Here is a 10,395-nt window from a genome sequence, read left to right as displayed (position 1 = left end):
CTGCCAAGATACAGAAGAATGAGCTCGAAGATCTAGAGGAGGGGGAGAAACTTTTCCACTCACAAATGTGGGTGAAAGGTTCACCGCTGCAATTCATTGTTGATAGTGGGAGCCAAAAGAACCTCATTTTAGTAGAGGTCGTCAGGCGGTTGGGCCTACCAACTACACCACACCCACAACCGTACAGTATCAGGTGGCTTCACTAAGGACGAGATATCCGAGTTCACTAGCAGTGCCACCTTCCCTACAACATCAAGCCCTTCACAGACGAGGTATTGTGTGATGTTGCACCTCTGGATGTTTGTGATGTATTATTGGGCCAACCATGCTTGTGGAGGCGACATGTTGTGTATGAGTCAAGGCCTCATGCCGACATGCTGTCATTATTTATTTGTGTAATCCATTATACAGGATAATGGAGGTAGCCCCACCTACTACCACATCTTTAATCATTGCTAAGAAATGGAGCAAGCTCATCTCCTAGACTAGGAAATTCATTTTCAATCTGGTTTTCTCCCAAAGTAATGGGAAGATCGTCGCCACATCCGTGACCCTCACGAAGGTTTCCTCCATGCAGCAGCCGCAACAGAGGGATATGGTCATCCTCTCCTCACCCACAGGGGTACCATTGCACTGTTAGGTCAAGCATCCGCCCGATTTGACTTCTGGAGCACCTCTACCCAATGGGTTGATCTATCACCACTCCATTCTAGAAAATGTCAAGTATAAGCAGTGATATTATCAGCATCAAGCACCACACAAGTTTCATGTGGGCGACGAAGTTTGGTTACATATGCAGAAAGAACGGCTTACAAGAGGCCATCAGAAGCTCAGACCACTCCGACATGGTCCTTACAACATTCCCAAGGCTGTGGGAAGCAATTTATTGGAGCACAACATTCCTCCATTCCTTCACTTGCACCAAGTTTTCAGTGTGGAATGCCCTCAACCATGATTCCCACCATTATTGGACACATCAGAGATTGCAGAACAACTCACGAGGGACCAAGTTCAGCAGATGGAGGAACTCAACGCAATGGGGACCATTGCTTCCTAAGGGGCGTGTAATGATGCAGGTGGATGTTGGTGGCCACCCACTGAGCCCACTTGGATCCCCACAACTATCTATTTTAGTTTTTTAGTTTCCTTTATTGTAGCATAATTGACTATTTTTAGCAGTTTTTCGGGTCCTCAACTTCCGGAGTTGTTTTGAGGCCCTAAATGACGTTTTTTGGGAAATGTAGGAACAACATGGGTCCATGTGCTAATGATTCTCTTCCCAAAGTTGTATTCCTCGGATATATCTTTCTAACGAGCTATTGTACGCGTCAAATGGAGATCGTATGCCGAAGTTACGACCCCGCGAAGTTTATGTACCAATTTACCCAAAACGAGGCCCACAATTTGGTGTTTCATCTCCTAGGGTTAGTTTTTTGGATGTTTACGGTTTTTCCATTATTTCTCAACAATAAATAGGCCTTCAAGCCTCTTTGTAACATAGTTCAGAGGGATGTAGCTGCCACATCTCTTCTCAGAGATAAGCTACCATCACTTTAGCTGGTTTATTTCCATTTCTGTTTGTAAGCATATTTCAGTATTTTACAGTAATGAACAGAAGTGTTTTTTCCATTGCATCTCTGTAGTTATGGTTATTTCTATACTTTATTGCATTCCTGTATAAATTCGGATCATCCATTGTCAATTCCAACAATGGCTTCCTCAAGCTAGCCTAACCAGGTAATGTACTATCAATGCTCTTGTTCCTTTGATGTGAGTGATACACATTTGGTTATATGGCTGAGTGAATGCTCATGTCGGGCCTGCGTTTATTGTGCTAGGTTCAGGAGGCATGGGTGGTGGCGGCCGGATGGGGCACAATCCAGGTTCCAACTTGTGGCGGTCTCCGGGTAATACTGCCCTAGGTTTCATGCCTAATGTATGGAAGTTATCTCTTTGATTTTTCTTTTAAACTCTTTAAAAAACTATCGAGCAACATGCCTATGGATTCGGTTTTTCCTTCTTAGCCCTCTCAACTCATGTCTATAATTTTAAATTGCTGGCCTCCTCAGCCCTTTAGTCTAGAATTTATAAGGGTTTTTAATGGCCTCTGGTTGTCAAATATTAATCTTGCTATGAGGGTTTTGCTTGGTAGGGTTTTTAAGGAGGGTTCAAGCCCTACCACCCTAGACTCAGTCCAACAGTTGATTATAAATCATTTAGTCTTAATACAATTATATTGTGGTTTTGATACTCTGATTTTCTTAGATCTAGTTTTATGGTTAGAGGAGATATGACCTTCTCTGCACAAGTTATTCATGAATGTATAACTATTTTTTTGAGTTTTATCATGCATAACTTCAAAGCCTTGCCTGAGACTGTAATGTATACATTAATTAAATCGAAATGGGAGTCTTTTTCTATAGGCTTCGACATTTCTCCTACTTTATATGGATTACAAAAAAAAGGCTTGCCTTTCGTGCTTGTTTGAATATTGTGAAATTAAGGTTATTTAAAGAATCAACGTTTTCAGTCGTATGGGTAGTTTTATGACTTTAAATCTTTCTTTCTAAACTGCAAAACAAATTCTTGTTTAACTCTTATAGTTCTACTCATGTATGTCTCATAACACTTGATACTTGTGAAATTTGCCTGCCGTGGCATTTTTGACTTGAATGGCGATTCTTCTATTACCTCTCATACATTTACTTAACTATCGATTCGGGTAGGTAAAATAATGTTGTAATGGTCAGGTTTGTTTTTTATTCATTTTTAACTCTTGATACTACAAAAGAAGGAAATATTGTCCATCATAAAATTATGTTTTTGCAAGATTTGCTTACTTATATTCTTGTACATTATATAACACATGGTTTGCTATCCGGTTCTTTAAGATTTTTCTCATCAGTGTAAATTATGAGAAGTTTGATAAATAATCATATTGTTTATGTACTTATTCGGATAAAAGAAATAAAACTTAATTGCTAGAAATTGATATCTACATTAATTCATATATCGAATTATCTAACGCTTTAAATAAATATATGTAGCACAGAATAATTTTTATTTACTAATCTAGACCATCTTTCTCCAAATTATTCCATACTAGAATTAACTTCTAGTTTTTTCTCTTCCACCTAACCTTCAGGCTATTAATCCAAGAGTCTCCCCCTGAGCTATCTCCTATAAAACTCAAGAACTTCTGCTATGAGGACATTCAAACATCAGTGCTATCTAGTCTTAACCAGACTTAGCCATTTCATATTTCCTGACCCTTCAGCACAGTTCCTCCTTCCTCGAGATCTCAGGTTCCCCTAACCCTCTTGATCCTTGGAATAAATCTTTTTAGAAATCAGTTTCTACAGGTAACTATTCCTCAACTGATTCTTGAGTAAAAAAATATATTTACCAACAACTGTATATTTTTATTACAATATAACAAAGATATTCAAAATAGTAACTTTTCTAAATAAAACCAAATAGTCTGTTTGTTCTACAATAAAAATAAAATATTAACAAGATTTGGGTGTATTACAATATTAGTCTCTCCCTCGTTGTCAAGTTTTTTCTGAAGAAAAGCACTGGTAATTTTATTCATAATAAAATAATAAAGTTACATTCTAGATATAAACTGCAATAGTGTATTCCTAAAATATCCCAACAACAACTTTACATTTTATGTCACCAGAGAATAAAAGATCAAATAAGAACAAAGCAAATCTCATCCAAAATACCTGTGCTCAAAGGGAGAAATATTAATTGCCATATATTAAAAAAAAAAACATTAAGCCAAATTGTCCATGAAAGATAACGAATATAAAAAGGTATATATAGAAAAAAAAAAACAAAGCCTTCCAAGAACTAGAGATTTGGTGTCATTGTACATTGATAATAAACAAGAAAGACATCATACAATTATTGTAAGGACCCTTTGTATAATAATTGGTCCCTGTCCCTCTAACATTTCCATAAAACTCTCATATGTAAGAAATAAGAATAGTCTAACAAAATCAAATGAAGTATGTCTGCATATATGCGTGGTTCCCTTGAAAACTGGTACCGATATATGGTCCTTATATGTGTAATGGAATTATTTACGTGATTGATCATCAACATATTCCATTATATCCCAAAGACTATTTTCCCTAATGAGGCCATTTTTTGATAAGTTGTGAGCAACATGATTCTTTTCCCTATAAATATGTGAGCAAGCCCTCATTATCAGTTTTTACACTGAAAAACAACATTCCATAATTCCACTAGTTTAGCCAACCTTCACTCAGAGGAAGGAATATTACATTTTCATATACAACAGACATATATTAGAAAAAACAAACATTAAGCTAAGTTGTCCATGAGTGATAACTGATACAAAGAGGTATTTGTAGAAAAAAATATCAAAACCTTTGAAGAATTGGAGATTTGTTCTCCCACTATATATTGACAACAAAAAGAAAATACATCATACAATTCATATACTACCCCTTTGTATAAAAATTGGCATGTCCTTATGATTCCGCGATAAAATTGTCAGTTGTAAAAAAACAAAAAAAAATAACAAAATCAAATGAAGTATGCATGATTATATGTGTGGGTCCCTGTGTATCAATCAATTTCAGCAACTGGTACTGAGATATGATTCATGTATGGACGATAGAAGTAATCATGTGATTGATCAACAACCTATTCCATTATAGCCCAAAGATCCTTTTCCAGAAGGATGCCATCTTTTGATAAGTTAGTGGTGTGATTCCTTTCCTTGTACGAAGGATGTAAGTATTCATGTGATTGATCAATGAGCTATTCCATTTAGCCCAATGATCCTTTTTCTAGAAGAATGCTATCTTTTGATAAGTTTCTAGTGGTGTGATTCCTTTCCTTGTAAATATTTGACATTGTTGGTCAAGCTAATTACAGCCTAACCCAAAGGTCATTGAGGAGAATTGACCCTATGACCTCCAATTGCTGACGTGCTTTAGAAATGGGACCTCAACCAATTGAGCTAACTCTTGAGCCTCATAGTAAAATTATTATTATTATTATTATTTATAATAAAATTAATATATAAATTAAAGAAATATATATTTAAAAAAAACATATAACAAGGTTTTTAACCATGGAGATTCAACTCATCTTTATCATGGAGGTTCTTAGTTTGTAGGCTTTCTTACAATACCATGGTTTATCAATACCATATGTCCAAAAAACCATAATTGATTTGTTCATATGATATACCTTTTAATTAATGAATTTAATTAAAAGGGGAAAATAGGCATAACTACTTTAAAATTAAATCTCATCCTTCAATATTCCAAGATCGACATGTGTAATGGAGTGATATTAGAGGTTGGAGGGAAAGCCACTAGCTTGATGCCTCTCATAACATTTAAGAGCAGGGTGGGGTGGCCAGCACAACCCATGCACTAGACATGTGTGATGCTCATTTATAATTTAATACCATGGAAAGTCATCGTCAGTTAAATTTCTTTGTGAAAAGAGACTCATCTTTCTATTCATTATGGTGTGCTTGGGTTCCTTTCTTGCCATTGTGGGGATTACTCTCTTCGATTTATCGAAATGGTGGGTCTGCATGTGGAGAGAAGTTTGCAGAATCACGGTTTAATTTATTGTCTCTTCCTGAAGTGAATCTGCTTACCTCCAACATTGGTGCTTAGGTGAACTATGTTTGCATGCAATCTAATTTGGTTTATGCACTTGGAGGGACCTAGTGTTTGTATGGGAAGTTGAGTATTGGAATTTCATTTGGATCCAGATACACCAAGTTGGCATATTACTGAATTGTTTGGATTTCTCTAGAGCTGAAGGCTACAATTATAGACATAGCCATGCTTCCCCTAGCATGGGCAAATTCAATGGCTTGGGCATTATTGGCTAGTTTTGTCTATGTAAATTGTCTTTCCCATTTGGCTGAATTCATCTTTTTTTGAGTTTATGTGTCTCTTTGCTGCAAGTTAGGTAGTTTTTTGGCATTTTCTAGTGGTTTGCATTGTGTCTTACTTTAAGGTGACCTCCACAGAAAGTGGGAACCTTCCTGAAAGCTTTCACCTACCTCTCGGATTGTCTAGCTCTTCATTTTACATCGACTTAGGCTACCTAGAACCCCCTGTAGCCCTAGAATATACTCTCGTTTTAATTCTCTCAACCTCTTTCCTATCATTCTAGGACTATTGAGAGATAGCTATTTTGGTCGTTCTATTTTTATTGGCGCATTACGCCCTGAAATCTAATGCGCATTCGTTGTGGATGTGGTGGCTCAAGCACTTAAGGAAAGTTGCGTGCCAAAGCCTTAACCCAGGAAGTTCTTTTTATATTTCATTTTGTAACCCCTCTCGAAATTCACGAAGAGATTTGTCAACTCGAGACCCTCACGAGAAATTACCATCAAGCTTACTCCAATTATGAAATCCTAGAGGAGTTAGCTCACCAGGCTCCCAACACTAGTCATACCAGGGGAAGACAGAGCTTGTACCTAAAATCCATCACCCTCCATTGGTACATCAAAACCCTTGTGGGAAGGGTCTTGAAAGAGAAGGATGAGGATAGGATTGATATCCTCTCTTCCCTTAATCAAATTAAGTGGGTTCAACAATATAAAATTTCTCACTTGGTGAGTCTAGATGCACAGCTAGCCCACCTGGAAAGTCACCTCCAATGTAAAACTTAGCCTCTGGCTTTCATAGGGGCCAATGCCTATGATCTAACTTCAATGACATAATCAAACTCTTCAGCTTGTGTCATGGCTTTATGGAGGGTTTTTTTTTTCTAAATGCAATATAGTACATGATAGTTTTGATCGTAATCAACAATTGTTGTTTATTTTGGAGAGACTCAATCTTTGGTTAAATATCAACATATTTGGTTTCCCCTGAGGTATATTGAAACTAAATACTATAAATGTTGGATGAACTATGATGCTCTTGATGGTGTATTTTGAAATTTTGAGGCAATACAAATTTAATCTACGAAAAAGAAATGCTCAACCTTTGATTTGTATATACTATTAAGAATATTGTAAAATATTTTATGGAGGTTAAAACCCTACAATTCATTTAATAATTATTGATAATTAAATTAAAATTTTAGAAACTAAATTCCAAAATAAACATTCCTATCAATATAAATACACACAAAATGTTATTAAAACCTTAATCGATGGAAACCTTCAAGATTGAAAATTTTATTAAAATATCAACTAATCTGGAATGCCACAAATTGAGATTCCCCATAGCCATTTACTTGGGATCTTATCAATGAAATCGCAACCTTTTTAAATGAGTTGTCACATTTAGTATATATATAAAACAAAGCATCGTGAATTTTCACCATAGCCTACTTTTTCATGAGGCATTCAGCCTTGGTATGTTTTAGGAGAGGAACATCATCACATTATTCAATAAAATCATTGCATTATCATCAATTAAAAAATACAATTTAATAAATTTAATCAATAGAGAATATTGCAATTTATCTTTTTTTTATAGCATATTTTCTTATCTAGTAAATTAAATACACCAATAATTTATTTATCACTTAATATGTATAAATAGTTTAGGTGAGTGATGCATGTTGTTAGCATATTGGAACTTTTGGGGCCGAATTTATTTCATATGAGGCCTCTGTTGGATATTTGGAATTATCTTATTGGTTGGTGGCACTTGGTATGTTGACATTGATTTCAATCAAACTAGCATTGAGTTTAGAAGCAACATATGTTAGCATTTATGTGAGCATGTTGTTTAGGGGGAGTCCCATGGTTGTTGTAGTGTTCTCTAGAGAATCATCATAGTAGCATGCCTAATGGAGAAGCCATAAAAATATGATTATGATGGTTGGATGTCCTAGAGTTTGGATGATATTATGTCTAAAGAGACTAGCTAAAATCTATCTAGAAATGACTTCATCGGATAGTGTTCTGGAAGAGCTTTCTAATGGTATGATGAAGTCTCAAAAAGGCCTTATGGTGTAGGAGTTACAAGTAGTTAAAGTTCGTAGATAAAGAAGTTCATTCCTCAGGACTTAGGCACATTTTGAACTAGGTTGGGCCTAGTCAGAAGTCAGGCGAAGTGAGATATCAGAGCCATGTAACAGAGATGAAAGGAGAATATCCTAATTCCCTGACCCTTGACTTGTGTGTGACCATATCTAAGGCAAAATTCAGGCCTAGTGGGAGTACGGGTTCACACAAAATAAATGGTAGGAGAACACCTCGACAACTAACCCCTAACCTATGTGGGACCTGGTAAATGCATCATGGATGATGACATTAGTGTGATGTTACAACAAAAAGGACACATGGAAGGAATATTTAGCATTCTTGGTTAACCTAATGGCCCAAATATAAGTGACACGTGTCACCATACATAAGGTGCCACGTGGCCTAGAAGATGTCAACATGACATAAGATGATGATGTGGTAAAACCTTGAATTTTGTGCCAAGGGGAGTTTTTGTGAAGATTTACCTCTCTATTTGGTCTATAACATTGAAATCAATAAAATGGGTCCAAAATAGTGGAAAAGGCTTTAATATGGACCTATAAGCAATTTGGGGGTCAAGGCAAATGCAAGAGCATAAGAAAATAAAGTGGGGCGGACTCCCTTCCTCCCGACCTACATTGTAAGGTGTGCCCAAGACACAATTATCCAACTTTTCTATGCACTAAATACCTTAAGGTTTTTATGCTAAATGAAATGTTGTCTACAAGAAAACTGAGATATAAGGAAATGATGAGCTCGACCTATCACATATTAATTTCATTTGGCATAGTGAAACCTAAAGTTATCCTCTGGACATGAAGAGCTAAATGTGAGTGATAGAGATTGGACCAAGATCAACAAGTCCATGTCATTTGTACAGGAAAGCTTTAAGTGGAGGAGATCCTTAAGTTTGCAGGTGAACTCACAATTGATTCTCAGCATGGTAGAATCGATACTGCCCATTGTCAAATTTAATACAGTTACAATGGATAGGTGTTGGGATGTAACAAGAGAATGGAGAGACTTTCATGACTACACACTCAGTTAAAGTGAAGCACGAATTGGGACTCGCTAAAGAACCATAGACATTGATTGAACTGATCCTACCTGCAGTATTGAATTTGGATTCCCATTCTATGCATTAAGTTAGTTGTCATGACTAAGAACACAAGCTACATTAGCATGAAAGAGCCTTGTTTTTTTGGGTTCATTCTTTGCATTAATCTTAGGGCAACTACAGTTGGATCCCATTCAAAGTGATTAACGCAATAATAGTGGTTTTGTAGTATGATGGAACAAAAGCATGTATAACGATGCATGGGTACACTTTGTACTTTACACTTTGAGGTTGAGAAAGAGTAAAGTGTTGTGGGTGTTTGACAAAGCTAAGTGTCACTGAGTAAAGGTGTATCATAGGGTTGAGACCTAATCTGGGTGAGCAACAGAGAGCATAGTTAGAAGGAGAACTTGGGAGCTGAAGGAAGGGAACTAATACTAGAGTAGATCAAATTTGTTTTTCCATGTGTATGCATTCACCTTGTTTTGAGTTTGAAAATTGTATGAAAAGTATAATAGTGGGTGCCTCTTGGCAAGTTGTGGCTTGCTATCTTAAGGGAATTGGTGCTTCCTGTGAGTGGATGGTCACTAAGTGAATGATGTAATTAAGTAGTTGCTTAATTTACATCATAACAACAAACATATTAGTTGTTTTTTCCCTTTGGGTTTATACATAAAAATAACTATGTCAAAATGTGTATGTTGCTCATGTGATGGGTTGTATGTACATGTGAATGCCTTATCTTAGTGTTCATTTGTATTTTTTATGAAATCTCTTACAAGTAACTGGCTATAGTGAAAAGAATCAAATACTTATACTTAAAATTTTAAAGAACCTCACAATTACTTATTAAACGTCGGCCCACCCCACCCCCCCATCTCCCCTTCCCCCTTAGTAATTCCTTATTCCGACAATTGGCATGAGATTCGAGTTCCTTCAGGAGTAGTCTAACCACTGGAAGGTAGATCCATATTGAATTATGCCTAGGCACGAGTGTCAATATGCTTACTCAAGCAAGATATCGATATTTGATGGGACAAATAATGCCTTTTGGAAAGTTAGGACAAAATCTTATCTTATGACCCTATGACTAGACGTTTGGAGCTCTGTACTAATACATAATGATGTCCTTGATGTCCCTCCCATTGGTGCAGATGGTAAAACATTATATGGAAATAATCCTAAATACAAGAATTTCATTCTCTTTTGCCTTAGTCAATCTGAACTCATAAAGGTTTTGCATTGTAATTTTTCCAAGAAAGTGTGGGTGAATCTCAATCAAAGTCATGAAGAAGATGATAAAGTCAAGTGGGACAAAATTCAAACCTTCATGATGACATTTGAA

Source organism: Pinus tabuliformis, chromosome 1_2 (genome assembly GCF_031772625.1).
Source record: "Pinus tabuliformis cultivar Carrire ecotype Pingquan chromosome 1_2, CPIR1, whole genome shotgun sequence".
Lineage (NCBI taxonomy): Eukaryota > Viridiplantae > Streptophyta > Pinopsida > Pinales > Pinaceae > Pinus > Pinus tabuliformis.
Note: the sequence above shows the minus strand (reverse complement) of the source record.